The 11,832-nt window shown below is 34.9% G+C and overlaps 1 protein-coding gene and 1 long non-coding RNA gene across 8 annotated transcripts in view; both read left to right on the top strand.

Moving 5' to 3' along the window:
- The window catches only part of LOC309614844, a 424,525-nt gene that overhangs the window by 112,002 nt on the left and 300,691 nt on the right, over positions 1-11,832 (top strand). The gene's annotated exons all lie outside the window — the stretch shown is intronic.
- Positions 1-11,832, top strand: part of HNF4G (hepatocyte nuclear factor 4 gamma) — a 138,088-nt gene that overhangs the window by 67,343 nt on the left and 58,913 nt on the right. For 2 of the 7 annotated variants that reach the window (XM_082363515.1, XM_082363519.1), the window contains one exon: positions 3,877-6,984. The exons of 4 other annotated variants lie outside the window; for them this stretch is intronic. The gene's annotated coding sequence lies outside the window, so the exon portion shown is untranslated. The remainder of the gene's footprint in view (positions 1-3,876; positions 6,985-11,832) is intronic. One more of the 7 variants, XM_082363516.1, reaches the window with a different exon arrangement.

The following is an 11,832-nucleotide window of genomic DNA, read 5'->3' as shown; positions in this document are numbered from 1 at the left end:
CATCTCACCAAGTGGCCTCACAGTCTAAATTGTTCACGTTAGTCATCTTCTCTCTAAAAACCATGTCATCTGTGTAACTTTTCATTGAAGTTCAATATCATTGATCTAAAGCTGGGCTTACCAATGATAGGTCTACTTTCTTTAAAACTAAGGAAAATGATAGTATTTAAATAGAAAGTAGAGAATATTTTTAAGACTAAGCATATAGCAGATATTCCCCTCAAAAATTTATCATAATGACATCCATTGCAGGATTAAACAAGCTGAGATCTTAATAAGTATTATAAGTCATAGTTGCTTAGAACTATTATTTCTATGTTGATATACTTGGCCAATAATAATTAACAACATTGATGAAAAGAATAACTAACCCCTTAGTACAATTTTCTATGCAGATGACACTTTCATGTGAATTACCTCATTGGATTATCACAACCCTATTATTAATATTATTGTTATACAGATATTATTAAAGATTCAAAACTAAGTTAAGAAAGACTCAAGGAAGCCAAGTGAATGGCTGCTTTTAGAAGGTAAATTTTTACTCTTTTAATGAAATAAAATTTTGGCAAAATTGACAGTATTTTCCCTTTGACCCAATATATCATTATGAGAAAGTAATCTCAAGTAAATATGAACTTTTATCTCAGTATTTCTTAAAATAGGAATTATTAGGAAAAATCAAATGATTAATAGGAGAATGGTTAAGTATATTATCTTCATGATGAGTATTAAGCAACTATTACAAGTTACATTTTCTAATAACATGGAAAAATGTTCACAGGTTAATAATAGGTGAATAAAAACAGGATATAGAAATGTTTAATGTGCATGACCGCAATTATAGAAACATATCTCCGAGTCCCGAGCCTGAATAATCCAATGCACATAGTATCTGTCCATCTCAGGGTCCTCTCTGAATTCTCCTGGTTCATCTCTTTTCTTGGTTACTTCTTCTTCAGGTTCCAGATTAAATGTTACTTTCTCAGGAAAGCATTTGCTGATCCTCAAGGTCACTTCAGACCAGGTGTGTACCCCAGTTATATCTTGTCCTAACGCTTTAATACTTATTATGATGACAATCACTTTGTAGTATCTTTTGAATGTCTGTCTTCCTTACTAGACTATAAACTTCATTTGAGCAGAAACTGCATCAGCCTTGTTTCTCACTGCCTGGTACAGAGACTGGGACATAGTATGAACCCAGTAAGCATTTGTTGAAGAAATGACTGACTGAATGAATGAATGAATGCAAGGCATTGTGCTAAGGAATTTTCACGTAATCTCTTTGAGGCTCCACAAAAAAGATGAAGTGGGGGCCATCTCTATTACATTTTATGGATAAGGAAACTAAATCTTAGAGAGAGAAAATTGTCCAAAGTTGTATAGCAAGTCAGTGGACAGCTCAAATTGAAACCTGATGTCTTGGAATGTAGTGCCCAAGTTCTTAGACACTGATTACAGAAGTGGTTACACTGAATATAACTAATAAGTCAACCGTATCTTGTTGAACTATATTAGATGTTCACATTTGTAGGTCAAAGATGGTGAAATATCACCAACTTCATATTAATTTATTAATAATGAATTTACAAGCATTTTAAATTCTGCAAAATATATAAAAATACTGTGGTAGAACTGCAGTAATTTTTATGTTTTGCACACAATCTTAACATTTTTCAAATTTTCTACACTTTTTAATCATCTTCTGTAAAAAGGAACACAGTTATTAAAATCTACTCACCCCAGAATGTTGGAGCTAGTTCTCAAGTCCAGATTTTTTTTTTTTTTTTTTTTTTTTGGCTGCGTTGGGTCTTCGTTGCTACGCGCAGGCTTCCTCTAGTTGCAGCGAGCAGGGGCTAGTCTTCATTGCAGTGCACAGGCTTCTCCTTGCGGTGGCTCCTCTTGTTGCTGAGCATGCGCTCTAGGCACGCGGGCTTCGGTAGTTGCAGCACGCAGGCTCAGTAGTTGTGGCGCATAGGCTTACTTTCTCCATGGCATGTGGAATCTTCCCAGACCAGGGCTCAAACTCATGTCCCCTGCACTGGCAGGCAGATTCTTAACCACTGTGCCACCAGGGAAGTCCCTCAAGTCCAGATCTTTTGACACCAAATCCCAAAGGGTTTTCATTGAATAAATAGACTGTGTGAAAGAGAAAAATCAGAGTTCTATATATTGCAAAGTTATAAACATCTTATGAATTGCTATACAATTAGCAATTGATTAACTTTTCCAGATAGTTTAATCCAAAGTCAATCTTTAAAATATTGTTTTAAAATTTTAATTGAAAATTCTTTGTAAAATCTAAAACTACAGAACAGGAAGCCACATTAAGTCTACATCATGGAACTATTAAGGTTTTGAGCTGGTTGGGTATATTTCTTTCTATATATGCCTTTCAGGCTTTCTATTATTTTCTATCACAGATACTGCTAGCAATCAAATTTATAGCATCTAGTTTTAAAGATACATGTTTTATTTATTGCAAGCATTAGTATTTAAGATAAAATTGGTTTTCAAAAGTTAATTATTTTTCCTGAAACTCACCAAGGTAACATAACATAAAATTTATATTACATTCTAAATGTAATAGTTTGCATCTACTAAACCCAAACTCCCAGTCCATCCTTCCCCATCCCCCCACCCCTGCCCCTTGGCAACCACAAGTCTGTTCTCTCTGTCCGTTGAGTCTATTTCTGTTTTTTAGATAGGTTCATTTGTGCCATATTTTAGATTCCACATATAAGTGATGTCATATGGTCTTTGTTTTTCTCTCTCTGAGAGAAAAACACTTAGTATGATAATCTTCACTTAGTATTATAATCTCTAGTTGCATCCATGTTGCTGCAAATGGCATTCTTTCTTTCTTTTTATGGCTGTGTAATAGTTCATTGTATTTATGTACCACATCTTCTCTATTGGGATACAGTATTTGATAGGCATAGAATTAAGTCATGCTGCCTACACACAGATTCTGAAGGTTGTCACAGTTACTGAACTCCCCATAGGTCTGTGCCAGCTGCCCACCGTACCTTAGATCAGAAGCATCAGATATGAACCCAAAGTGATTACACAGGGCCTATTTTTATTCATGGCTTATTGCTAATCTTATGAATGAATGAATGAATAAATTGACAGCCTCTATCTTACCTGGATTCCTAATCTCCAGCTGTTGTTTCTTCACCATCATATTGGACTTCTTGGCCCTGACGTTACAAATGAATCTGATGATCCTTTCTTTGGGCGTTGTCTCTAGCACCAGCCTTTGCCCCATTATTTCTCCTTAAATTTTCTACTTCTTAAAGTGTACCTTTCATTGTCCCATTTGCAGAGATCCCAACATGCTTTCTCCCTGAGCCTTGACAATACATTTCATTATTATTTTTTTAAATTAATTAATTAATTTATTTTTATTTATTTATGTCTGTGTTGGGTCTTTGTTTCTGTGCTAGGGCTTTCTCTAGTTGCGGCGAGCGGGGGCCACTCTTCATCGCGGTGCACGGGCCTCTCACTATCGCGGCCTCTCTTGTTGCGGAGCACAGGCTCCAGACGCGCAGGCTCAGTAATTGTGGCTCACGGGCCCAGCTGCTCCGCGGCATGTGGGATCTTCCCAGACCAGGGCTCGAACCCGTGTCCCCTGCATTGGCAGGCAGATTCTCAACCACTGCGCCACCAGGGAAGCCCCCTACATTTCATTATGTTTTAATAACTAGATTTGAATAATCTGAATTGACCATCTTTTCTTCCTGAACTTTTAAGTGCAGAGTAGAGCTAAGCCCTGAGATGGGACACAAAATACATGAAAATAGTAGTCCTGTATAATAGTATTTTATACTTTAGTTAAATTAGTAATAATTTACTGTGGTTCATTTGCAGAACCATGAACCATACAGCTTATCTATACCTTTGTGGATGGGACCTGGCCCAATTCAAGCAAACAACAAACAAAAATTTTAAAACCTTTTCTGGCTTAAAATTTTAAAGTTGATTTCAAAAATTCACTCTCCAAAAGTGAATTCAAAAAGTGAGTAATTTTATAATCCCACTTAGCATCTCAACAATTTAAAAAATGGTAAAACCTAGTATCCCAATTGTTTTGTTTACTCACTCTTTTCTGAATAATAATTTTCACATTTCACATTTTCATAAACTTTAATTTCCTTCATGATAATTTACCTTGGGACAGGCTTTTTTGCCAACTCACAGACGGGTTGTCCTTTTGCATATAACTATATGTGTGGATCACCCCTTCTTTTTTTTTTTCTTTATTTTGTATTCTTAAAATTTACAACATGTCCTTGGTTTCAGGACCTGCCACATTTAAGATTTCCAGGATTGATATATATTTGATTTTTTAATGTGTCATTTGATTTGTACACTTATCACTTATCTGCTTAAAAAAAATCTTTCATGGCTTTCAGTCATGCCTGGAAACAAACCTGAAAATTTCTGTCTCAACCTCTCTAAACCCTCTTTAATATAGTACCACTTTTAAAGTCCAATCACGTCTCACACATCCTTTCAAACATCCATCATTTGCTTTCTTTTTACCCCAAAGCCTTCTTTTGTCTACCAATCAAAATCTACTTATTGTCTACAGCCCAGCTTAGACTTAATATCATGATCACCCAATTCTTCAATTAGGAATTTTCTTCTGCATCGCAGAAGTTCCTAGAGTTAGAATAATCTCATTTCTCACTCATTCATGCTAATTACCCTTACCAGTTTTTCTCTCCACAAGTAGATTGACTCCTTGAAAATAGAAGCCATGTTTCAAATTGCTGCTGTTATTTAACACAATTAGACGTTTTGAACAATAAACTTAGAATCATGCAATCTTAGTACCTTGAAGCATTAGGGATCTTAGGGATTAATATACCAAATTTTTTTATTTTACAGATGAGGAAACTGAGATTTAAATGAGGGCAGTATGGAACAGCCATTCTTAATAGTCTTTATCTCAGTGTCTTTGATATCCTTTCTCATTCTGTTTCCTCAAACTTTACAATTAATATACGTGATGTGATGTCTTCTGTGTATTAATAATGTAAAAGACACTGTATTATCCATGCTTTGGTCAGAAAAGCAGAAACTGCTTTAGGAATTTGAAGCAGGAAGGGATTTCATTCAAAGAACAAAGTGCTCACAAAAGCACCTCCTATATGGTGAAGCATAAGCATTTATTCACCTGCTACTGCTGCAGGAGCAGTGAAGCTTCTGTGTCTCTTCCACCTTCTAAATGTTTGTGACTGTTCCTAAATGATAGAATCTGAACTGGGAAAGCAAAAAACAAACAAAAGTAAAACTTATCCTTATATTTACATCTTAGTTTTTTAATCCCCAAAATTCAGTGCCTTTCAAATTAAGGGCAAACGTTTCCACACACCTCAGGAGCTCACAGAGATCAATGTACCTTAACCCTGAATAATAATTGATGTTTATAATTATAGAATTGTTAGAGCTGGAAAGGACCAGAGATAAACTGAACTCATCTTCTCATTGAAAAGGTCAGAGTCACATAGCAGTGAAGTTGGGAGAGCCATCTTTTTTCAGCCTACTCCATGGCTAAAGATGGAGTGTTTCCCTGCTGCACTTGTCTCTGAAGCTTCCCATTGCTCTATGCTTACAGTCAATTTAATTTTATAGCCTTCTGATTAAATGAAATTAGTACTTCTTATACCTAACTATTTAGTGTTAAGACCCTGTTTGAGCTTGATAAGACACTTCAGAAATTTTTACTAGGTCTTTATCACATAGGTGCAAACGAAAAGGGAATGGTTAAGACTGCCCATTGCTGTTCTAAGATCAAATCACCATTTTATCTGATGACTTACAAACTGGAAAGTTGACCAATAAATCTGTTTAATCAGATATCTCAATATTGTGAATGATCCTCCTGGTAGCCAGATATCATAAGTCTATTGTGGCCACTTCTCATTTTTACTCGTTGCTCTGCATGGAACTTGTTGTGGCACTGGGGTTTTCTTAAGTATAAACCATTCCAAAATCACACTGTTATTATAGGTTGCTTTGTCCTCAGGCTATCTAGTATTCCTTTTGGGCTGTCGGTCTTTCAACATGCAGTTAGGGGATTAAAGTAAATCATTTAATCCATGCAGCATGTCACTCAATAGTATACTTTTGGAAATTGTTTCCACAGGAGCACCAGTGAAAGCAGCCAGTCTGAGATATTGACACTATAGAAAAAACTGACAGGTTACTCCTTGTATTGATTCTACTGTTCTCTACAAATATAGACTCCGTTCCCTACCACAGCCTTCTAAGTGGTGACTGCTGAGGTTTCTAAATTGCTTTGTAAATTATTTATTACTTGGACACCTTGTAAAGACCTCTTTTCTTCTTGTCTGACTTGCCTGTGATTTCTAAGGTCTCATATATATTGAAAGGTCTCAACGTATACACTGACCACAACCTTCTAAAGGAGCTAGCTCCTTTTCTTCCTATCTTATATTGCAAATCTGATTTGTTGTACGCATATTACGATTATGCCTTTTGCCATTTTCATTTCTGATATAATGCCTGCAAAATATCGTAAAAGCTTATATACAGATGTTCCAGACGGAGCACTAGACAGGATGGCAGTTTGGAGCCCGGCACTGCGCAGTTAATTAGCACATTTTCAAACTAAGAAGTTTAAAGTATTTGAAGAACACTTATTTAATAATGGAGGGAACAGTTTCTATGAATAAAAATTGTTTATCAGACCAGATGCACATATTTAATTCACTTGCAGTAATGTAGTAGAGTCAATGTTCTGAAAAAAATTGCAAATGCTTTCTTTTTCTGAATTCTCTCTTAGATTTTCTTTTGTGATTTTGTGAACCATAAAATTTTTAATGTTTATAATTTATATAATAAGAAAATACACTTCTGTGTCCAGTAAATGGAGAAATTTGAAGATTGTGACTGTCTACTTTTAGCTGACTGAAACTACACACGCATAAGAATACTCAACAGAAAGAGGTCTGTGCTTAATAACATGTTTCTCCCTTCCCTCCCCCTGGCTTCCTACACTGGTAGGCACAGGACCAGTATACACTTTTTGAATTAAGGCTGGGGTATTGTAGCACCATTTGTAATTTGGAAATTCAAAAAGCTACTCATCTCATCCATTCCTTAAAATTCATTTGATTAAGTTTGAAGAGTATAAACTTTTCAGTCACATCTCCACCATTGATGAGCTCTGTGACTTGAGGAAAGTAACTTAGTCTTTGTACATAACACTTTCTTCTACTATAAAATGAAAAATAAAAAAATATATATATATATATGCAAAGGGTTATTGAAATAATAAATGATAATATAGAGTCTTAGCATGAGCACATTTTAATAGTTCTATAATGGTTATGACATTACTGATACGTGGTTTTTGCTAAAGAACTTAATTTTATGATATTTACATTTTTATATAATATCAGTAGATACATGTTGAGAGTAAAGAAAATATGCAGTTAACAAATGTACATAAAAACCATAGCATCTTTTAAGCAATTTTTTCTAATTATAGAGATTTGAGGAGCATGAAAACATACTTCTAAGGTCACTATAATTCTCAGTGAAATGGAGGATGCAAGTCTGTTAGGAGACAAATGGTTAGATCCATTATGAAGATTTCCAAGCAGATGAAGCCAGCTATTTGAGACAGACAGACTGCAGTGGATAAGAGATAGCATAGGAAGAGCAAAGCTGGAAAACAGCAAGCAGCTTTAGACAATGAGGTCATTATGGCCATACGTTTAAGCCTGTTTCAATGGCATCCTCTCTAGGGAAGGTATGCCCCAGTGCAGTGCTGAGTTTCTTGTCCGCTGCTTTATACCAACATGTATTACTACAACCTGGTTTCATTCTTTTCTTGCATGCTGAAGGAACTCGCCTTTAAAATGAGTTTTCTATGCTTATTTTCATACTCTGCTTCTGGCTTGGAACGCTTGCTTCTTAAAGTTATTTCCAATGTTCAAGGCCTAGCTGGAGTGTCACCTCCCCCACAATCTATCCCTATTGTTCCCACCTACTTGTTTCTTCCCTTTCTAAATTGTTTCAGCATTGATAGTATGAATCACTCTAACATCTGAGATTAGATGATAATCTAATCTCCATCCAGATAAGATCTAACCCAGCTAGAAACACATAAGGCAGGGAAGATTCTTTTACTGTCCCTTCAGTAGCTGCACAATGACAGATTAAAAAGAGATCAGAAAAACTAGTTAAAGCAGGGAGTATTTGGGATAAAATGCAAATTCTAGCACTAAATTGGAGCTTTATCCTAACCGTCTACATTTGTGTGTCATTTTACATATATATCCCATTCTCACCTAATAATAACAGACTTTACCACGCTACTTCATAGATTACATAAAACTTTCATATAATTCATTTCATTAATTCTTCAAAACAATCTTATGAGGTGGTCTCGTTATCCTCATTTTTGTAGAGAAGAACCAAAGGCTGTAAGAGGTTACGGGATTTGTCCGGAGGCGTGCTGAAGTCCATCACTTTTCTATCAATCCCAGCTGACCTCACAGAGGGGGGGCCGACTCATCCTCACAGGAACCACATGAGGAAGGCCATAAAGACATTTTTAGCTTCGAATGATAAACAATGTAGGTGATTTCTCTTGAGAAAAAGTGAAAGAACAACCACCCATCCTAAGCAGTCTCTGCCTCTTCCGCTTTGGAGGCGAGGAGGGGGATGGTTCTTGGAACAAGATTGGTTTGACACAAAAAACAGATGGCAGCCAGCAGACTTAGTGCCTGCCAGAGATGCATGAGGGAACAGAGTTGGAACGTGATTAAAAAATATATATATATATGTATATGTACAAACACATACACATATGTATTCATATATATACCATTAGAATGTGTGAAAAATGTATATCTACCTCTACTTATATTGTTAAAAGATAAACTGAGGCACATTAAAATTTTTAAGAGTTTATTTGAGCAAAAATCAGTTCCAGTCAGACAGCGCCAGAACAGAAGTGGTCGGGAGCACTCCACTGGACAAGAACTAGGGAAAGACAAACAAAGAAGGTGCAAATAAAGGCAATCATTTGATTGGCTATAGCTTGAAACCTAGTTGGCTGTTTGTGATTGGTTGTCCTTAGGTTTCTGTTTCTTCACCTTGAGGCATTTACAGGCTTGGGTTTTGATTTGATAGGCCATCAAAGCAACAGAGCCACTTCAGTCTAACAGCCTCCTTGTTTATTTTAACAATATGTATTTAGTGAATTTTGGGATTGAAGAGGAAATCTCATCATTGGGATGGACCAGATTTGTGTTGACAACTTTTAGAGGAGGAAGCAAGGTAAATATCTGGAGGGAAAGGAGCTATTGGACTGAACTGGATTAGGGAGACCCTTTCATATCCTAAGAAGAAATGGAGGATGGTGGGACATGGGCTTCTCCACCCTGAAGAGTTCCCAAAATGGCCTCTTTTCTCACAAAATGAATCATTGAGACAAAACTTGTAAAGGTAGCTTTGCAAAATGTTTGTACCTAATGAGTATTTCCAACAGAAATGTAAGAGATTGTCTATTCTACTTTATCTTTATTAGCACTGGGTATTGTAATTTGTAAAAAATGCTAATTTGAAATGTAAAAAAACAATTGCTCTTTATAGTTTTCAGTTTAGGGTGAAATTTTCTATATCTTTATTTAGTAATTGTGCTTCCTATTTTTCAAAATTGTATATATTCTTAACATTTCATAATGTCTATTTTAACAACAGTGTTTTTAAAATTAATTTATATAAGCCTTGTAGTGTTTTACACCTGTTTAAACAACATGTGATAAGCATATATAATTCCCACTGATATTAATAAAAATTAGGAAATTTATTTGCTGTACCTACTAATTTCATTAAGCCTGATTATGTTTTTATTGTGATTCATTTCCAAAAGAAATAGTTGAAAATTTGTCCCAAGTAATTGGGGTACATTTTCTTTTATTTTCTCTGTTGCTACATTTCCCACTCTAAGCAAAATTTGCAGAATAGATATCAATGCCAAATAATAAAATCCACCCTCACTATACTGATATTTTTAAAATGTGAGGTTTCTGAGCAGTGCTGTATTGATATTTAAATAATAATATATTTTAGGACTACTGACTAAATAATTATAAACTTTGAGTTCATTTATGAAAATTTATTGAATCCATACTTTGTTGGAAAAAACCATAGGAAAATCTGAGTTTTATAAAATGTTTAACCTTCCTGCAAAAAACAGTGTAGTGAGGTTATGAACGTGTATTCAATAAATTAACAGACAACATGAAGTATAATAAATGACATAATAAAATTAGACAAAACGCTTTTGCAGGGAGTGAGGAAAAAGCACTCCCTGTACCTTCCAACACACACACACACACACACACACACACACACACACACACACACACACATCCCCCACAGGGCTGAAAATGTAGAAGATGTAGAAGGAGACTAAGGAAAATGATGTGGTAGATAAGTGAAAATTTAAGTCATCTTTATTGCCTAAAATAATGAGACAAACATTAATGAGGTCTTTTATTATAGTCGCATAAATTGAACTTTAATTTGTGACCATTGAGAATACTTTACTGACTAGAGAGTAAATTTGTTTTTATTGAATGTAATAAATAAAGATTGCATATTAAAATATTGTGTATCATGTGTATTTAGAAACAATTTCATCAAGTGCAGGTACTCTGACTTATTAATCCTTGAAATTATTGCCTAGATTAGTGCCTAGAACATAAAAATGGCCATTAATTTTCTTTGAATGAATGAATAGTGGTAAAATGTAATGTTTGAAAGGGCCAAATTTTAGATAATGTCATTAACTCAAAATATATATAAATAAACATGCACTCAAATACATGAAAAATATATTTTAGTTTAATGATAAACTACTTTAAAAAGGTGACAATAGCAATTTTAATTTAAATTGATTGTAAATTATGGCCTGCCAGCTATGTACAAGGTAATGTTTTTGGTGGAAAAGAAACTACATAGTTTCATGAAGTTTGGTCCCCAGTAATGAGTAATTAAGATCTAGTAGTAAGCTAGTATATGTTACCAAATAACAGAAACTGAGGACAGAATGAGAGGAGTATCATAGAAGGGAATAAAAGGCAGTGATTTTGGAGCAAAATGAGTTTATGCTTATTCTATTTGTGCTTTGGCAATTGACTCACAGATTATATTTTTTAAGATTTAAAGATGAAACAGTGCCCTCCTACCCCTCTCATCCTGTACTCTTTCTTGGTACGAAATACTATCAAATAAATCTTCACTTCTACCACATGATTTTTCCTCAGTCTCCTACATTGTTAACCCTTTGTGTGTGTGTGTGTGCGCACGCGCAGACATTAAAGATGAAAGAAAATTTTAATAAATTGCAATATTTCGGAAATCTTCAGTTGTACTATCCCCATGTGACGGCATTCACTATTATCACTTTTATTAAAGTTGTTAAGGATGGGAGGTTGTTCTTAAACAGGTCTTTAAGTTACCAACCAGTAATATTACTGTAAGCCTCAGAATTCACTAGGCTGAGGAGCTGGCAGTTTCCTGATTTTTAAATGTCTCTGCTTGAGCATGCTGTCAACTTTGGAACTTGTATAAGGGAGAAACAGTAACTTCCATAAAGACATAACAGTTTACATTTTTTATAATGAAATATTTAACTCATAAACATGTTATATATGCAGTATAAAGAATAATACTAAAATGGTATAGCTACCTCCCTATTTAAGAAATAGGATATTATCGATATTTTAATATTTTCTCTTTGCCTCTTTTAGCAAATTTATCAATTACATATTCCCT

This window comes from Balaenoptera borealis (genome assembly GCF_965194805.1).
Source record: "Balaenoptera borealis genome assembly, chromosome: 17".
Classification (NCBI taxonomy): Eukaryota; Metazoa; Chordata; class Mammalia; order Artiodactyla; family Balaenopteridae; genus Balaenoptera; species Balaenoptera borealis.
This window is presented reverse-complemented; position numbering and strand designations above follow the sequence as displayed.